Source organism: Hoplias malabaricus, chromosome 10 (genome assembly GCF_029633855.1).
Source record: "Hoplias malabaricus isolate fHopMal1 chromosome 10, fHopMal1.hap1, whole genome shotgun sequence".
NCBI classification, from domain to species: domain Eukaryota; kingdom Metazoa; phylum Chordata; class Actinopteri; order Characiformes; family Erythrinidae; genus Hoplias; species Hoplias malabaricus.
Genome location: NC_089809.1, coordinates 11,065,647 through 11,079,572, shown reverse-complemented (window position 1 = coordinate 11,079,572; position 13,926 = coordinate 11,065,647). Strand labels below are relative to the sequence as shown.

Genomic DNA, 13,926 nt, shown 5'->3' with positions numbered 1-13,926 from the left:
GTACAATATGCTAGGCTTCCTCTCTCTCTGCTGAAGGCAGAAAAACAGCAGCAAAGAACCCTCCAAATGCTGAAAATCATGACAACAGATGAGGATATTGCTCCTCCATACATGGGTAATATTGACTTATTTTTGCTGTTTCAGATTATTTACATTGGAACCCAGATTAAATTAAAGAGACTGCTAACTGCATGCAAGTAAACACAGAACGAAAGTGCAACAAAACTGAACAACTCAAGTTACAAGTGTGTTTCTGTGGTCATTTAAACAGTGAATAAAAACTTACAAACAAGTTAAACTTTGGCTACATACAAACAACTATCATTTTCTCCTCAAACATACAATTTCACTTTAAAAGACGCAGAGCTTCTGAACGTGAACAAATCACAGCACCTTCCCAGATGCCTTTAATGGGTGCCCGAGCCTCATTGATGCCAGCTGTAATGCACTGTGTGTCCTAACAATTTTCTGCAACAGACATGAGTAATATTATCAGCAAATATTTACTACAGTAGCTCTTCTGTGAGATTGGACCAGATACGCTAGCCTATGCTTCACTTGAGACTTCATGAGTCTTAGGCATCTTGAGTCTAGTTGTCCTTTCTTGGATCAATTTTTGTAGGTACTAACTACCTCATACTGGGAACACCCCACAAAACCTGCCATTTTTGAGATGCCCTAATTAAAACAATATGACAATAACTATGTGCCTATTATCAGTGTTGCTCCAATCCTGCTTCCAACACATCAACTTCAAGAGCTGTCTCTTCAGTTGTTATGTAACATATCACAGCTCTAGACAAGTGCTATTGTAATAAGAAAATTATGGCTCTCCCAAATAACATTCTTAAGTTTTGGCAGTAATATTTGCCGACAAAATGAATCATGGAAAGAAAATAAATGTATTGTTAGGCCATTTTTGTTTCATTCATACAAGGACTTACATAATGTGTAGAGCATGAATACAAGTGGAGTAGGAAGTTTCCAGGAGCAGAGCAGAGGGCTGTCTTTTTAGCTATTGGCACTAGAGAGGCTATGTTGCTTCTCATTGTCTTTTCAGTCAATTAAAATTAAACCTCATTAATGACAGTAATTAGATGATCTTAAAAAAATCTCAACCTAAAAACAAAATCCAAATACCTACCCAACAAATGAATATCCAACTAGACGAATATTTGGGTCCAGTCCTAGAGATAATTAATGTTATTAGCTTTGCCTGCCTGTGGTTTTAATATTCTGCTTGCATTTCAGATTTAATTCCTGTGTCATGTTCCACGTTGTGAGCAAAAATGTCAGACTTTTTAAAATGGTTTTGTACGTAAGAAATCTAATTCCTTTTCTGTTTTCTTCTCTGTCTCCTGCATCTCATCAGAATGATGGTGTGAAAAAAGGAAGAATGCGCATCAAAATAAAGTAAACGCAGGTGAGTGGGAGGTATTTAAGCACAGTGAATATTAGGTGTACAAATAAACTGTGAAGCATTTTTTGGTGTAACATATAATTGTAATCCAAAAATTACTACTGTGTAGTTTTCACTCATTGTCTGAAACCGCTTATCCAGTTCACGGTCACACTCGAGCTTACCGGGAATTTTTAATAATAATTGCAATTCACGTTTTCACCGCGACCCTGAAAAGGACAAGCAGAAAAGATGATGAGATGAAATGAGACAATTCACATTTTACATAAAAAAAAAAAAAAGAAAAAATGTAAATGTTATTTGTACACTTAGTAAATAGAATAATTTGATTTCTGGCATGGGGGATCCTACACTTCTGACTGGAGATGAAGTTTATAAATGTTCATGGATTAACTTGTTTTTCCTGGATGTTACTTATTTTACTTAAGGGTTAAATAAAGTAAAATAAACTGCATTAAAAAATAGTGATCTGCAATTTTTGTAATTTGTGTGCATTAATATTTACAGTATATATATTAACATGCACTGATAAATTGTAGAGGATGTGATGTATATAATATCACAGAACCCAAGAAATATGCCTCAGATGCCTGGCACTATAAATGTTAGTGATGTGTCACATGGATACTACGAGTTACTAATTAGTCTCAAATAAGTAGTACTCCACACACCAGCGACCTCTATGCATCAAAGTCAGCCAACTTTACCAAAATGGTAACTCTCAAGGCAAAAGAAAAAATTTTTTTGAATTGTTAACCACAGGGTGAAATATTTTATCGATTACACTGTCCAGAAATAGCCTCACTGCAGTATGTCAAAAATATAATTGTGCACAGCAAATTCACCAGTGTTAAATCAACACTATTAGTGTAAAAATTGAACACTCTCAGTGTTAAGTTAACACTAATAGTGTTGATTTAACACTGGAGAATTTGCTGTGTGGAACCTCTAACAATTTGTGTAAGTTTCCATGGTCATGGATTCATTAAATCTGGAATAATGGATTTGAAAGGGTAGAAATATGTAAGCTTGTGCCTTGTTTTTGAATGGAAAAGTGAAGCCTGTCTTGGCTTGGCTTTATTTACCCAGAAGAGTCTGGCTTTCCACTGACATCCCCTCGGGTAAATCCAAAGGCTCAAAGACTGAGGATATCTGAGCTCTCTTCTCCACAAAGGGATTAGAGTAAACAAAAATGTTGCAAGTACTATTTTTTATGAGTTCTTAAAAAAACATAATACAGCACATCTTCTTTACTAATAAAAATAATCAAAAGTCTCAAAGTCACCCACTCTTCTTCCTCACAACTCTATCACCACTTTAAAATAAAACTAAATTAAGGTTTATAAATGGTTTAAATATTTGTTTAATATACCATTATTTATTAGGGTGTAAACACCTTAAAAGTCATTAATATTCATTTGTAACACAGAGATAGGAAGGGAAATTGTGACCACTTTCATGTCTAATACTAAAAGGGTCAGAAATTACTGAAAATGTCAAAAAAAAAAAGTGTAAAAAACTTCAGAAATTGAATTTAATCATTTCATATGTTAAGGTACAGCACATTATCATCAGTGTTTAAAAAGACTTTGTATCAGAGGTTACTTGATTAAACTTATTATATAAACTACTTGATTAAAAAGGGCTAAATTTATTAGCAAAAATGTGCTGAAGCTGACAAAGTTAATGTTGACTGATGGAGAAGACAAAGTAAGGTCAGTGTCCAGTGGAGATGGATGGCAAATTATTTGGCAAACAGCAGATCACTGTTGCACTTTCTATCTAAGTGTTATAACGAATTATTCATGATTTTAATGCATTTGCAACCTAATTAATAAGCTTTTGTAATAAGTGCAGTCTTATTCTAAAGTGGTATTCTTTCTAGGTATGTAGTTTATACCCATCAGAACATCTTTCACCAGGTGTTTCTAATTATGATTTGTTTGATGGGTACTGAGCCAAATTGAGTGAGAAGGGTTATGTGGGTTATGTGACAGGGTTCAGAACTCTGCCTTCGACGCTTTCTGTTCTTCCCCGACCTTTTTACCTTGCAGATGAACCTGTGCACAGCCAGTGGCGAGACTTTAACGTGCCCCTTCCATTCACCCTTTGCAGGCTTGGGCCACAATGATATATACATGTTTTTGTGTGAGGAACTTTGGTGAGGTTGCCAGTTTTTTATTATTATTATTAGTGTGTGGTATTGTTATATTGGATGTCACAGAATTCTACTCATTCTACGATTGTGTGTCCTTTTGTAAAGAATGGAGAAATGTAAATATTACTGGAAATAAAAATATTTTTATATAAACCTCCATTATATGTTTGAAATGTAAAAAAAAGCCATTTTGGAGGTGTCATTTTGCCTTTTCAGATCCATGAAAGCATATCTGTAGGAGGCTGTAAGCATGTCACATTAATTCAGTTTCCAAATATAGCCTGACCTGTATCCAATAGAAACACATATTAAATGGGACAAGAGACATCAGCATGATGTGTTGCTAGTAAACACGTTGCCACTTGTCATTAGCTGGAGTGGCTCTAGTTGAATCATGACTTACTGAACTCTGCTCTCTACAGGCCTCATGTCTTTTTACCTGATGCCAAAAATATGGATGTGGAGAGGCCAGCTTTTTGATGATCATAGTACCATTGCTTAGCACTAGCTTTGAAAGGCCATTTGGGGGAGGTGTCTGGAACTTCTTTCCAGAATGTTTTAGAATGTTCTGGAATATTCCAGAGTCTTCCTAACAGCGAATATTGTATGAAGTATGGGAATATAGGACTCATCCATATAAGATTTGGCACTGGTAGTTTAACAACTACTCAGGAAAATTGGATTGCATCCACAAATGGAGGATTTTTGAAAAAGAGACAAAAGCAACCCCAAGGCTGTACACATCAAAGAACTGCTGCCAAGTCTGTTTCTGTAGATACAAGGGCGAGTCAATGAGTTTGAAAGAAAGGGCTGAAAGATACAGCTATTGAGATGGATTAGCATTTGCTCTGAGTGCACATGTAGTGTTTGTGTGAGTATGTTTGTATATTTGTGAGTGTGTTGGAAAGGGATATGCAATGTAACACTTTCTAGATTTTAAAATAGTTCTTCACAATGGTAGTTTTCAGCTTGTTTGCTATTAATTACTATCATGTTTTTACAATGATATTGCATTTTTCTACACAAATGTTTGGCCCTGATACTTCTGTCCTATTCTTTTTACTGCTGTAGCACTGTAAAACTGTGGAATTAATAAAGGATTATCATATCACTACATTGCGAACCTGAACTGGATAAGCAGATACAGACAATGAATTAATGTTTGGAAAAAGTCTGCAGGAGGTAGTGTCCAAAATCATCATTACACTCCTGAATTTAGTTCACTATAATAGTGCACTGTATAGTGAGTAAAACAGCGACTAGTAAATAGAAAACCATTTTGGACTTCTGAGACAAACATGAAAACAATGAATGACAAGACCAAGGAACTAAGACTAAAACACAGGCATAGACAGAGAATAAGACAGAAATATATAAAGAATAGAATGAGAGCCAGGGAAACTACATGAACACCAGCAAACAACAGAAACAAGGAAACAATTTAAAAACATAAAATGTTGCAAACAGGAATCAAGCAATTACTGTGCATGTTAGCAACAGAGACATAAAACACAAATTGTGGACAAACACAGAGACCGGGTTCCTGGAATTTAAATCGTGAGAGAGCACATACCACCTGACTGGGGTGTGGCTATGTAAACATGAGAATGTGGCAAGCACATGACTAGTGTCAACAGAACAAATGTGGACCCTAAACACCACAGTGAGAACAGGTACAGAACAAATCAACATGAAATAGACCAGAGAGGGAGGAATGAACACCAATCAATACATATTCAGGATCTGCCCTGGGTGCATAAAATTGTGGATTAATTGGGATTGACAGTCAGACTTTTTTTATCCTAAAATTTAAATTGTATTGTTGAAAAATAAAAATAAAAACAGTTGTTGTTATTGTTGTTGTTTTAATGCTAATTAATCATTTTACCAATTTTGACCACAACAATGCAAGAGTGCTAGACAAAAAGGAAGGTGAAACTCACAATAAGCACACACCAGGGAGGTGGAAGTAACTGCAGATGTATCCATTTAATTTAAACTAAACTCACAGCAGAGAACCAAAGAGATACTAAAAGAGGGAAGCAATATAAAGGACAAATAAAGAGAACTGAAACTGAATATAACAAGACATACTAATACACACTAGAACTAACCAATGACTAGAGACCTATAGTACTGTGCAACAGTTTTAGGCACCAGAGATTATGAGATTTAAAAAGCTATTTATCTGAGCAGTAAGTGTTTATTTGCTAAAAACAAACAAACAACAAATAACACCCAACATTAGAATAAAACCTAATAACATTATTATAGTAAGTGTGATATTCTATGTGTGAATGTGTTGGTTTAACTTTTTCCAAATCTCTTCTCATGGCAGTCCATATTATTTGAGGTTATCATCTATCATCTTGAGGTTATCACCTAGTTTTACAAGTTAATAAATAATTATTTAAAATAATATGTGCTGTTGATTTAACAACTTCATGCAATCAAGGATATTCTGAACAAAACAGTTCTTCAAACTCACTCTTTCTTATAAAGACATTTCTTATTTGTTTTATATTATTATTATTATTATTATTATTATTATTAATTTTTTTTTTTTTGTATTTACTGTGATTATATATAACTTAGGGTTGGCACGGTAGTGTTGCAGTCACACAGCTCCAGGGACCTGAAAGTTGTGGGTTCAAGTCTCACTCCGGGTGACTGTCTGTGAGGACTTTGGTGTTTTCTCCCTGTGTCCACATGGGTTTCTTCCCGGGGCTCCGGTTTCCTTCCACAGTCCAAAAACACACAGTGGTAGGTGGATTGGCGACTCAAGTGTCCATAAGTGTGAATGTTTGAATGTGTGTCATCCTGTGAAGGACTGGCGCCCCCTCCAGTGTGTGTTCCTGCCTTGCGCTCATTGATTCCATGTAGGCTCCGGTCCCACTGCGACCCTGAGTTGGTTAAGCGGTTATAAAACAATGAATGAATGAATATATATAACTTTATACAAGTACCACGCTTACTGAGAAGGCATTCATTTAAATATATATAAGTATCTTAGGTACCTAACACTTCTGTAAAGTACTGTACACGTGGCACAAAATTATAGGAGTTGAGGACCAACTCAAGAAACAAAAACAACAACAAACTAACACAAAGCAGAGACTAGAAAACTAATGCAAGCAAAAAGGGAAACTAAACTCCACACAGGTACTAGTTACTAGTTTGCATTATTATGACAGTCCAGTAGGAGGCCATAGTAACTCTTTAGGGGAGACATCAAAACACCCAGATAAATGAAAGAAATTTGAGGATTAATCCCAAATCACTCCATTCTCCTTATGTAGTGCACAACACAAGTCATGAAATTTACTGATTCTAGATCTTAATAGTGCATTATTTTTTATTATGTTTCTAATAAAATGTTGTTTATATTTATTCATATGTTGGAATCTGAAATCTAGTGCTATCTGCATGTGTATATTGTAGTTTTATGAATCATGTAATTCATAGAGTGAGGAGCTGTTTGAATTTCAGGCAGACACAGGTGTGACTTCAGTGTTTTCAGAAAATGTTAGATTTCCTTGTCTGCATGGGAACACTGACAATGGCATTTTCAAAAAATCTTCACCTTTTCAGTGACATAAAATGCTGTTGTGTGGAAGGGAAGACCAAATGCAGACAAAAACCTTTTTTTTTTATCCATCCATATCTTTTTTTTTTATATTCGTGTTTGTGTTGGGATGTGCAAAGATCAAAAATAAAATAAAAATATAAATAGAAAGAGAAAAAAACTAATGCTTAGTCATGACAAATGAAAAACAGTACTACACACTGTGACATAGCAAAGACACTTTTAAAAGGACCTCAGATGGGTGTAACTAATCAGTACTTCGGAGAGGGACTCCATTGTCTACTTCTTTGATTGGTATTGGTATCACTCAAGTAATCACAACTCTCTGGAGGATTCTGGGAATTGTAGTGTTGGCACTGAAGACACCTGGCAGAGAAGGAATGACAATCCCATACTTTGAGCAGTATGAAATTAAGCAGTAAATCTTATACTAATTAAATAATAAATACGATTTATGTTAACAAAAAGGTATTCAGTCAGCCAAGACATGTTTTCTATTTTGTTTTGAAAATGGAGTTACATCATGATTGCTAATCACACTAAGTTGTTAAGTAATCTCAGTTGTATTTCTTTATGCAATTTCTGATACTGTTATTATCCAAAGTCTAACTTAATGATGACTGCTGCTTTGCAGTCCTCTGCATTTACCCATGAGGATTACATTACTTGCTCAGTTAGGCAAGTACACTGATGAACAAAAATATTAACACAACCTGCCACTTACATCAGCGCTTTTTTTTTCTTTTTTCTTTTTTTTTTAAAAAAGTCTGGTATTTTTTAGAAAATATTAAGCTGAACTCCTTTAAAAATAAAACTAGCACAAAAACAGCTTAAATCAAAAGGCTCACAGCACTGTAATTGGCCATTTAAGCAGGTGTTTCATATAAATTATTAGAGGCTATTTTATCACCAGACATTATTGAAATTAATGAAAATTTCGAGTTTTCATGATTAAATTATAAAAGAACTTCGCTACCGATTTGCCTTCCCACTGAAGAATGTGCTACAGTGTTCTAGGCATCCAAGGCATTATGGCTTCGAGCAATTCAGCCCACTAACCCAAATTAATTACCTCATTTGCAAAAAATGATTAGTTGGCTTCTTCCATTCTCTGTTCACCTACCTTTTGAAGAATTGTTTCTATGCCGCAGTAGCACTTTCAGCAGATGTAGCTAACTTATATCAGTTTTGAGAGGGAGTTATGAATAAATTTAAGTCATGAGGGTGAAGTAGTTTTTTACTAATGTATTTTTATTTATTAATTTTTATTTACTAATTTATTATCAATACTCATTAAGACAGGACTCTACAGCATTTGCATAATAAACTGAATTAAGGCCACTTACACAGGCTGATAGGCTTTGGTATGCTTCACTAGTAATCTAATGCCCAGTTATGTTGCTCTTAACACCACATATCCTACCTTTGTTCAGTGTTAATGTATATATGTTTCAATCAAGCATCAGTGTTGATAGGTGGGGTTTAGAGCTTTTAGTACAGTTTTAGAGTAAGCCAAGTCTTCAGAGGGTTAAACTGCAGCATGTTTGATCCCATGGCTTTTAAATATTCAGCTTAGCACAGTAAGAACTCCTGGAGCATTTTTATGCATAGCACAAGATGTGTTTACTTTTAAAACATTATGTCCCATTGCATTTTAAACAGTTTTACCTTATCATGTGAGAGCTGTTTCCAAACCATAGTCCTGGAGTACCACTTTCATGGGTTTTAAAGAAGCTGTCAGTCATTTTTACCTACAAAAAATGAGCAACCAATATTTATGAAAGCTTCATTCATTAATTTATTCATTTTCTGTAACCACTTTTCATGGTCACAGTGGGTTTGCCATCACTGTTACAAGACAGGAGCATATTCCAGGCAGTCCTTTGCAGGGCATCTTACACACACACACACACACACAGAAACACCTATGGACAATTGTGCAAAGCCAGTTTATGGGTGGAAACCAGAGCATCCAGAGGAATTACACATTTACAAAAAGATTATTACATTTAAATTCTAACTTAGATGAGACAAAGAATCAAAATTCTCCATACAGTAGATGGTAGATCCCTCACACAGCCATGTTTGTGATGGAATTAGTACTGAATCACATATGTTCAGGCCATATAGGCTAGATATACTTATTTTTTGGCCATGTGTTCATGTAACTGTTCACATACTTGCCTATGAGCTACACTTGAAACTGGAGGCTTCCACTAGGGGGCAGACCAGAGAAACTGTGGAATTGGCTTTGACACAGCATTTCTTCAAAACTTTTGGCCATTGTGAAGCTGTTGATTGTGTGCACTACCCTTACTGTTTATGCTCTTACTGCACCATGTGTACTCATAGCATTTAATTTCTGAAGATGTGCACAAGCAAATTTGTTCCGATTATAATTTTTCACCAATAAAACAATCATTTTACTGACACCTACAAAACAGCTTAATTCTCTATCTCATATGAGTTGCATGTAGTAGTGAAATATGGTTTAAAATAAATTATCTCTTTGTCAGTACCTCTGAGAGACACAATTAGCAAAAAAGACATAAAAATAAATTAAATAATTTTTTTTCTTCACTCATTTTACTTTGCTTCGCAAATCTTATCATCTATCACTAAGCCTTCCCTCTTTTCATATCTCCTCCTATGGCCTCTGGCTTATTTCAGCCTCTCATGCACACTGTTTTCTCATCTTTCGTCCTTTGCTTTTTTGTCTTGTTTTTCTTCTTCATCCTCTCTCTCTCTCTCTCTCTCTCTCTCTCTCTCTGCTGAGGGTATTGTGTCTGTATTCATTATGCATTGAGCTTAGCTCCTCTCCTATGCGCCATAACATGTTAACATGGATGCCATTCACAGAGCACTGCAGAGGCACCAAAAGCTACATTTGAACCATTTCTATTTCTTGAGTGATACTGTACAAATTATTATTAGTTAGTCCATAAAAGTATAGAAATGCAGCCTTTTTCATAAAAATAGCTGCTTATTTTATATTCTTGCAACCACTTGAAATGTTGTTTCTAAATACTGTCTAATTACACTAACAATACAAACTACAGCAATAGAAATTAGAGTTTCACAGTGTATGCTTAAATAGACTAATGCATTTTTATAGTTACTACATAATTATAAATACACCGTTTGTAAAACCTGAAACTGATGCACCTGGTTTTACTGTAGTTAAGCTGCATAATTGTATTGTTAACAGAAACAAAAAGATGTATTGGAAATAACTTAAAATATAATAGAAACTGCATATTTTGTCAAATTTGGCCCAAATAATTGAAGGGTGGAGGGTTTTCTGTAAACAGATTTTAGTATTATTTCCCATTCTAATCTTCTTTATAAAGCCTATTTATAGACTGTATTTAATATTTTGTGTTGTTGCAGATGTTATGATTTTGTTTTATCCAGTATATCCAGAATTAGCAAATATTGAGCTGTTTTTTGTTGTGGCTACTTTTGGTATGATATACAAAAAAAAGGATGGAATGCTTAACAAATCTACCAAAGATGTGTTGTTTTGTGGCTTCTTCTGCAGCACATTATTATTGCAAGAACATTTTTATATTCAAATTGTGTTTTCTGAAATCACTGTGGGTTTTGGTTCTTTTTCTGATTTACAGTGTGTTTTAATATTTGCAGCAGGTTGGGTCTTTTTGGCATCCTTATAAAAGAGTTTATTTTAGCCCTGAATTGAAAACTTGGAATGACAGACTCTAAACTGGATACATACAATGAATTACTGAATGAATGATTAATATAAAAACAGGATTGTGGTGCAATAGCAAGGAAATATTCAGGTACATGTTTAAAACATACTGTTTATATACATAAATAAGTGGGGAGCCTACTTTTTGTATAAAGGGTTTTCAAAGTTAATGCATGCACTTACTTTGGAAAGTTTAATTGTTTTTACTCCAAATGAAATCATTTGCAGCATCCATGATGGGTCAAGGGTACTTTAGTGTTGTAACGACACCGAAATGGGGCAGACGCTTGCAGACGAAGACAGGATTTATTCACACAGGGAAGGACATACACGAAGCCGAAGCTAACATACACGAACTGAGAACACGAACTGAGAACACGAACACACAGTCACAGTAACGGAAGCCAGAAGACACCGGAAAACATAAACACGAAAGGAACAAGGTAAACGAAGTCCGAAAATAGCAGCTCAGTATAGCACCGTAACCGAAGGCAATACTTTGCACAGAGCCTAAAACAGTTTGTCCTAATATACCCTCATGCCGAGTTATCCAGGTGACACAGATTAGAACTAGGGGGATGATGAACGAGAAAGCCCTCCCTGATTGGCTGACTGAGGGCATGTGACAGGAACTTGAGACAGAGTGGGATCCTGGGAATTGAAGTCCAACCTGTCTTGAGGGTTACTAGAGAGGTAGGGAGACTCATTAGGTATGACAAGTGTACATGGGTGACTTGCTCAACTGTGAAGGAATCGTCAATACTGAATGATATATAGTATAAATACAATGGAATAAGGCCTGGTACATGGTCTCTGTGAATTATTTGATGTATACAAGTGCATGGGAGCTGAACAATTCTGCCATGGATTTTTTTGTGCTTTAGCTTAATCACAGCTGTAATTCTGGGGACTTTTTGAGAGCTGTCAAATTAAAGCTCAAAACCAGGGCTTAAAGCCCAGACATGATCTCATAATACACACTCTCTTACTATCTCTCACCCACACATGCCAGTGTTGACTTACCAAAAACAGCTGCCTACTTTTTGAATAGCTTGACTGATTCTAATCTAAAAAATATTTATGTTTGTTTGTATGTGATTTTTAAATATCTCTTCATCATGAAGTAATTAGTTAGGCAAAGGTGACTGTATCAAGCAAAAATGGGCAACAGATCCACTGCAAAATGGCAAAAATGTGTGTCCTCACTTGCCAAATGATTATCAGTTGTAATCTGAAGGAAAGATGATGTAACAGTGTTTAGGGTTAGTGTCAGTTTAGTAAACATGCCTTTTGTTTCAACAATTTTTGAGTGTGTTGCAGGCATCTTATTCAAAATGTATTTGGATTTAGTTGATCAGTGAAAACATTGGAATTTCTTTTCTTTGTACTTCAGTTTAACAAAGCTTCAAGAGGACTAAAAAATGCGGCATTATTTGTGTGTATATCTTATAGCCACATAGTAATGACACTAATATGATAAATTATTAACTGTTGTTGTTTAAATGAAAAATAGTTTTACATTCCAGCCCCTATGGACCCACATTCTATAAAAATAAGTCCTATATTTTTCATATCTGTTTCAAATGTATATTGAATATTTATATTTTCTTGCTGGAAAAATTCAATAATATAATTATTACATTTTACATTACATTTTGCCATCACAGCAGTTTCTTCATGCTTTTTGCATGTCTCTATTAGGATTTTGGACCACTCCTCTTTTGTGATAATCCCCAGGCCTTTGAGTTCCAAAGGTTTCCTTACCATCACACTTGTCTTTAACTTCACAGATTTTCAATTGGATTCAGGGCTGAACATTGGCTGGGCAATTCAAACTTTTTGATATTGATTTCTGTTAATTATTTCTTGACCACTTTGGTAGTAACTTTTAGCCAGTTGTCTGAATTTTGAATCCCAAGGTAACATTTACATTTCTAGCAAAATATCTTACTTTTGTCATTTTATTTTGTCATTTTCAGCAAGAAGAAACCTATGGTTTGAATAATTTTGGGCTCACAATTATTAGACATGGGTCTTTGTACCATACATGCATAATTATAAAATTAACTAATTAACTAATGTTAAATAATATTTGAAAATGTGTTACACCTCCCTACCCCCACCCCCAAAGATCTTTTTTTAATTATGAACCAGGCAGTTGTATTTTTTCCACAGTTATTACTAGTGTGATTAGGCGGGCTCAGCACCATTTTATTACCCATTAAGAAAATTGTGAATTGAGTTGCCATGGAGATGAAAAAGGCTCATACTCGATTTACCCGGGATATTATTTATAGTTGTCTTTAATGGACTATATTCTGTAGGTGGGGGTGTAATTGAATTCTGTGTTATTATCTTGTGAACAGTAGCTGCTGTGTTCTATAAGCAGTCTTTTAAGTTCATTTTGGCTGTTTTTGAAGGCACAAAGTAAACTGTAGTTATGCAGTTATTTATAGGTATAGAACTACAACGTGTGTCTTTGTCATTCCAGACACTCAATTTATATTCAGATATTTGAAAAAAAAGTGTCAGAATGCTGTGATATAGTGTTTTATAATAATAGTAGTAAGATTACTACCATTATTAATGATTACAAAAATATGATTTAAAAATAATGCTGAATAGTTTTCCTCAAATAAAAAAAAAAAAACCTATATAATTACAACAGAAATACATATTAACAGCAGTAACATCACACAGCCAGTCAAGCTTTCCTGGTTTGCAGCCAATCAAGTTCCACTACTGCAATGCAAGATCCCAGAGCTTGTAAACAAACAAAAACAAACAGGAAAACAAACAGGACTGGGCCAGGATGTGACAGATGCCCCTTCCAAGACGCGCAACTCCCGGGGAGCGAAAAGCTAGACTCCCCAGGAGCTGGTGCAGGAGGGGCCAGGAAAAACAAAACAGAACAAAACCACAAGACTCAGGACAAGACAGGAAATGGAGCTGGGGACAAGAGACACGACTGAAACGGACACTGGACAGGACTAGAAAGAAGAGATGGGAATTGTGAGAAGACAGAAGACAGATTTGGAGACAGGGCAGGA

General features: G+C 35.2%; 1 protein-coding gene and 1 long non-coding RNA gene across 4 annotated transcripts in view; one reads left to right on the top strand and one right to left on the bottom strand.

Annotated features, from left to right (window-relative positions):
- Positions 1–13,926, top strand: part of dlgap1b (discs, large (Drosophila) homolog-associated protein 1b) — a 160,637-nt gene that overhangs the window by 56,293 nt on the left and 90,418 nt on the right. For all 3 annotated transcript variants that reach the window (XM_066683278.1, XM_066683280.1, XM_066683279.1), the window contains exon 2: positions 1,373–1,423. The gene's annotated coding sequence lies outside the window, so the exon portion shown is untranslated. The remainder of the gene's footprint in view (positions 1–1,372; positions 1,424–13,926) is intronic.
- Positions 5,620–11,526, bottom strand: LOC136708619 (uncharacterized). The gene is made up of 3 exons (XR_010804370.1): positions 11,060–11,526; positions 8,833–8,915; positions 5,620–7,530 (listed from the first exon to the last, which is right to left on the bottom strand). It is a non-coding gene; the product is annotated as an uncharacterized lncRNA (long non-coding RNA).